Source organism: Octodon degus, unplaced genomic scaffold (genome assembly GCF_000260255.1).
Source record: "Octodon degus isolate 3935 unplaced genomic scaffold, OctDeg1.0 scaffold00117, whole genome shotgun sequence".
NCBI lineage: Eukaryota > Metazoa > Chordata > Mammalia > Rodentia > Octodontidae > Octodon > Octodon degus.
The window spans coordinates 766,514-772,152 of NW_004524693.1; the positions used below are offsets into that span (position 1 = coordinate 766,514).

Here is a 5,639-nt window from a genome sequence, read left to right on the forward strand (position 1 = left end):
TAATAAATAAAAATAAATAAATATTTAAAAAAAATTATTATTGGGGCTTGGGAAGATAGCTCAGTGGTCTAAGCACTTGCTTAGCAAGGGCAAGGACCTGGGTTCAATCCCCAGTACCCCATGCCATGCCGGCCACCGAAACCAAGCCTGGTGGTGCATGCCTGTAATCCCAGTGCAGGGGAGGCTGAGATAGGAGGATCACTACAAGTCTGAGCCACGTAATGAGATCCTGTATCAAATAAATAAAAAGATTAAAAAAAGAAAAAAGAAAAATTAACTCAACGTGTTATAACATCTGTTTTTTAAACCTGTGTTTCTGGTTGCCTTACACATTTCTTAAATTTAGATTGTCTCCTCTTCCCACCCCATATGATCAAATTTTCTTTGTTCTTTTAATCACAGTGATGTCTCCTCCATTGTCTAAGCTCTATAACTCAGTCCTCTTGTATTCTTTCCCTCTCTTATTCTGCCTATGTGGTTGGTCATTGTATTAATCAGCTTTTTTGGTCACTGTTAGTACCTGAGAAAGTAAACTTTGAGAAAGGTTATTTTGCATTGTGTTTTCAATCCCTAGTCAGCTGGGCTCCACTGCTTTTAGGCTTTTGACATGTCAGAAATTTCATGGTTGGAAGAGCAGGGCAGAGGAAAGCCGTTTAATCCATGGCATCCAAGAAGCAGAGAGAGCAAAAACAAGCCAGAGAAAAGATAACCTGTCAGGGCTGGTGAGATGGCTCAGTGGTCTAAAGCACCTACTTAGAACAAGCTTGGCAGAGCACAGGGACTGCGGTTCAATCCCCCAGCACCACATGCCAGCCAGCCCCGCCCCCTGGTGGGCTGAGCTGGCCATACACACACACACACACATAAATAAATGAATAAAATTTAAAAAAAAAAAAAAAGATAACCTGTCAAAGACATGACCCCAGTAGGTCTACCTTCTGATAGCCCAGTTGGCCTGGAACTCATCAGTGCATTAATCATTGAAGAGGTTGGAGCCCTCACAATGAAACCACCTCTGTAGGAGTCTCATAATTCAGTCAAGTTTATAGTAAGATTGAATTTTTTTCTTTTTTTCTGTCCTTTTTTTTTTTTTTTTTTGGCTGAACCGGGGATTGAACTCAGGCCCTTGCACTTGCCAGACAAGCACTTATTCTACTGCCATCTCATCTCCCGGGCCCTGAGTTTACAATAAGATTATCCTGGTCCCTGTCACTGCTAATAATATGTATCTCTTTTCCTATTCACCTGTATCTCTACTAACTTGTCTTTGGTGGAACATATACTTTCTTGTCTGGACAACTATAATATTTTCTTAATAGTTTCCCTTTCATAAATCCTCTGGCATAAATTTCTTTATTGGCTCTCTGCTACCAATAAAATAAAATTTGGACCCCTCAAAATCTCATGGACTATTCCTTATTCTCTACATTTCATTTACCTGCCACAATTCACTCTCCTCATCTGCTTCACTGACATACTGTTTATTTTCTACATAAACTGTGCCTTTTTATTTCTTTGTGCCTCCTTCTTTTTTTTTTTCCATAATTTTATTCAGAAACAAATAGCAATGAGACAGTTTCAAACCAAATTGGTAGGACAGTTTCAATAATTAACACATTGCATACATTCCTCCTAGTGGTTAATTGCTGTACAAGATGCGGACATGATATCCTATTTACAAACACCATTAGAACAAATCTCTATTCACTAAGAGAATGTAACTATATAACTATCCTAACTACTTTGAATACACATACAAAATGGACATTCATCTGTATCCCCTCTTTTTTTAAAGTTCCTTTATTTGAATATTATAGGTGTGTAAACTCAGCAAAATATTCTAAAAGAGTCCAGTAGTCCATAATAGTATTGAGTCTTCCGCTTCACTGGCAATGTCAGAAATTGTTGACCCAAGTCCCCAACAGCTCAACATAACAGCATGGCTTTACTTCTTTTTTTTTGGCAGAATCGGGGATTGAACTGAGGCCCTTGCGCTTGCCATCTCCCCGGCCCCTTGGCTTTACTTCTTATACTTCCTTTTTATACTTTTCTGCTGGATGGTTAAGACCAAGTTTGTAAAGCAGGACCTATGCAACAAGAGTTGTAGCTTTTGACAATGGGTATTAGCCGACCCTTTTTATTCCTTGCATATTCCCGGTCATCATTCAAGATTTGTGCATAAGGGAGACTTCCTGGGGTTTGCGAGGCTGTGCTTCCGCTTCCCTCACGGCCCAGCCGCCTGCGGGTCTCAGCTCAGGGCTCAGGGGTTCAACCGATGCCGGCTGCGTCAGGCCGCAGGGGACGCTGGGACTGCGAAGGGCGAGGGGTTGGGCCAGTCCTCTCTTGACTGGAGGTGGGGGCGCGCCGCCTTCTACGGGAGAGGCTTACAGACACCCGCAGCAGAGGCGGCGCCGCAGGCCTCCGGAAAAGTTGGGGGCGGCAGGGAGCGGGGTTGCGGCCGTCTGGGCGCTGACCACAGCCTCGGCCCTCGCCCCTCCTCAGGCTGCGCCGCCATGGGCAAGGGAGACCCCAACAGGCCACGCCGCCGTGGGCAAGGGAGACCCCAACAGGCTGCGGGGCAAGCTGTCCTTGTCCACTTCTTCGTGCAAACCTGCCGCGAGGAGCAAACGAAGCAGCACCCGACTCCTGAGTCAACTTTGCCGAGTTCTCCAAGAAGTGCTCGGAGAGATAGAAGACCATGTCTACCAAGGAAAAGTCGAAGTTTGAAGATAAGGGGAGGAGTGATAAAGCTCGCTAGGACAGGGAGATAGCAAATTAGGTTCCTCCCAAAGCTGGCCATAGGCTAGGAAAGAAGAAAGCTCTGAATGGGCTGGGGAGATAGCTCAGTAGAATAAGCACTTGTCTGGCAAGTGCAAGGCCCTGAGTTCAATCTCCAGTCCTACCAAAAAAAAAAAAAAAAAAAAGTCTGAATGCTCCTAAAAGACTACCATCTGCCTTTTTCCTGTTTTGCTCAGAACATCGCCCAAAGATCAAAAGTGAACACCCAGGCCTGTCCATTGGAAATACTGCAAAGAAAATTGGGTGAACTGTTCTCTGAGCAATCAGCCAAAGATAACCATATGAACAAAAAGCGGCAAAGCTAAAGGAAAAATACGAAAAGGATATTGCTGCATACAGTGCCAAGGGCAAAAGTGAAGCAGGAAAGAAGGGCCCTGGTAGGCCAACAGGCTCCAAGAAGAAGAGTGAACCAGAAGAAGAGGAAGAGGACGAGGAGGAGGAGGAGGAGGAGGAGGAGGAGGAGGAGGAATAAGTGGCTGTCCTGTAATGGCACATGGAGTGCATGTGTACTCAGGCAGTTGTTTTGCTAAGAATGTGAATTCAGGTGCAGCTCAACATTAGCTTCAGGATAAAAACTGTACAGATTTTTGTATAGCTAATAAAATTCTTTGTAGTAAAACTTTTTAAAAAAAAAATCAGGGGGCCGGGGAGATAGCTCAGTAGAATAAGCAATTGCCTGGCAAGCACAGGTTCCTGAGTTCAATCCCCGATCTCCCCCCCCCCGCAAAAAAAAAGTTAAGGTTATAGCTTTTTGAGGGGCTACTACATACAGTTAGATATTAAAGCTTTTGATGTTGAATTTCCCTAAATAATGGTTTCTTCCTTATGTAAGGTAGCACAACAAATTTGCAGGAACTAGTACCAATAGCAAGTTTTGTGTTGTTTAGGATGTTGTATTTTGTGTTTTTTTATTGTAATAAAATTATGTATATAAAAAAAGATTTATGCATAAGGTATGGCGTGGTGTTTGAGCTTTTAGAATCAAATCACTCAGGGTCGGGGAGATGGCTCAGTAGAATAAGTGCTTCCCTGGCAAGCTCAAGGGCCTGAGTTCAATCCCCAGTTTAAAAAAAAAAAAATCAAATCACTCAGCTTGGGGCCTGAGAGATGGCTCAGTAGAATAAACACTTCCCTGGCAAGCACAAGGGCCTGAGTTCAATCCCCGGTTCCACCAAAAAAACCCCAAAAAGACAAATCCCAAATCACTCAGCTCTTAGTCCTTCAATACTTACTGTGTGATCTGGCAGTTCATGTTTCTTGCTAACTATGAGTCTAATAGTTCTTTCTCTTTTAGAACTGCTATAGCTGAATTATTTAATAACATACAGTGCTGCCAGAGAGATAGCTCAGTAGAATAAGTGTTTGCCTGGCAGGCAAGTTCAAGGTCCTGAGTTCAATCCCCCCCCCCCGTACTGAAAACAAAAAACAAAAAACAACCTGCTTATACTTTGGGGTCCTGCCGGTTAGCTCAGTTGTTTAAGTGCCTGCTCATGCAAACACAGTCAGGTGCCGGCTGCTGCAATTTGGTCCCCACCTCCACCTGCCTTAGCTGACCCACCCTTAAGGCAGCCTGAGCCAGCCCCCCCAAAAAAAAGCCTTCTCAACTTTTAGGGTCGGGGAGATAGCTCAGTAGAAAGGTCCTAAATTCAATCCCTGGTACAAAAAAAAAAAAAAAAAAAAAACCAACAGTGCTTACAATAGCACTGGGAGCAGCATAATTATTTAATAAATATTAGCATATCATTCACTCAAATGTCACTGTTTCATCAGAGTAGGATAGAAGCAAAAATAATATACTTTACAGCAAGCATCTTGCCTGGGTTGGCAAATAGCTTTCTTTTTTTTCTTTCTTTTTAGGAACCAGGGATTGAACTCAGGCCCTTACGCTTGCCAGGGAAGCGCTTATTCCACTGAGCCATCTCCCTGGCCCCCAGATAGCTTTCTTTTTGTTTCTTTTTTATTGTTTTGCTTATGCTTCCCTTTATGGCTTTCCAGAACACTGAGTTAGAAGCGTATTGAAGCTATGTCCCGAATGAGCTGGAAAGTTTAATTACAGTTGTCAAAGGAGAGATAGTAAAGGAACATATGTCCAATATTTGTAATTCCATCACAGTTTATTCCCCAGTTTGTGGTTAAGATATGAAGTTCACTTTTCCCAAGAAATATGGAAGACAATGCTGCATAAGTAAAGGTGACTATTTAAATAAAACCTTAAGGGGCTGGAGAGATGGCTCAGTGGAATAAGTGCTTCCCTGGCAAGCACAAGGGCCTGAGTTCAATACCCGGTTTTGCAAAAAAAAAGAAAGAAAGAAAGAAAGAAAGAAAGAAAGAAAGAAACCTTGAATACCAGGTTAAAAGGTTTGGATATAATCTAAAAATTAGTAAAATTTTCAACAGGACAGTCAAGAATTGCAAGCAGAAGCACAATGTGCCACTGATTTGCAGGATCATTTCCATTGGGAAGAATCAGAACTTCGGTGGTTGTCATATTGTATTTATTTGATTCTGAGAAGCTTTGTGGTACATGCTAGTATTTTTTATATTGAAAATCTTATCTTTGTATGTCATTGTGCAACAAAATTAAATGATAAATGCATATAAGGCACTTTAATCAATACTGGTAGTAAGCAATAGTTTATTAGCTATTATTACTGCTATTACTGTACTCACTATGTACATTTAACATGTTCTTTTAAAACCTGAAATTAAAAAAATTAAAACCTGAAATTAGGGGCTGGTGAGATGGCTCAGTGGTCTAAAGCACCTACTTAGGGACTGGGGAGATGGCTCAGTGGAATAAGCGCTTCCCCAAGGAAGGCCTGAGTTCAATCCCTGGTTCC

General features: G+C 42.3%; 1 protein-coding gene across 2 annotated transcripts in view; it reads left to right on the top strand.

The window, feature by feature from the left end:
• Window positions 1-5,639, top strand: part of Lrch2 (leucine rich repeats and calponin homology domain containing 2) — a 142,201-nt gene that overhangs the window by 105,236 nt on the left and 31,326 nt on the right. The window lies entirely within an intron of this gene.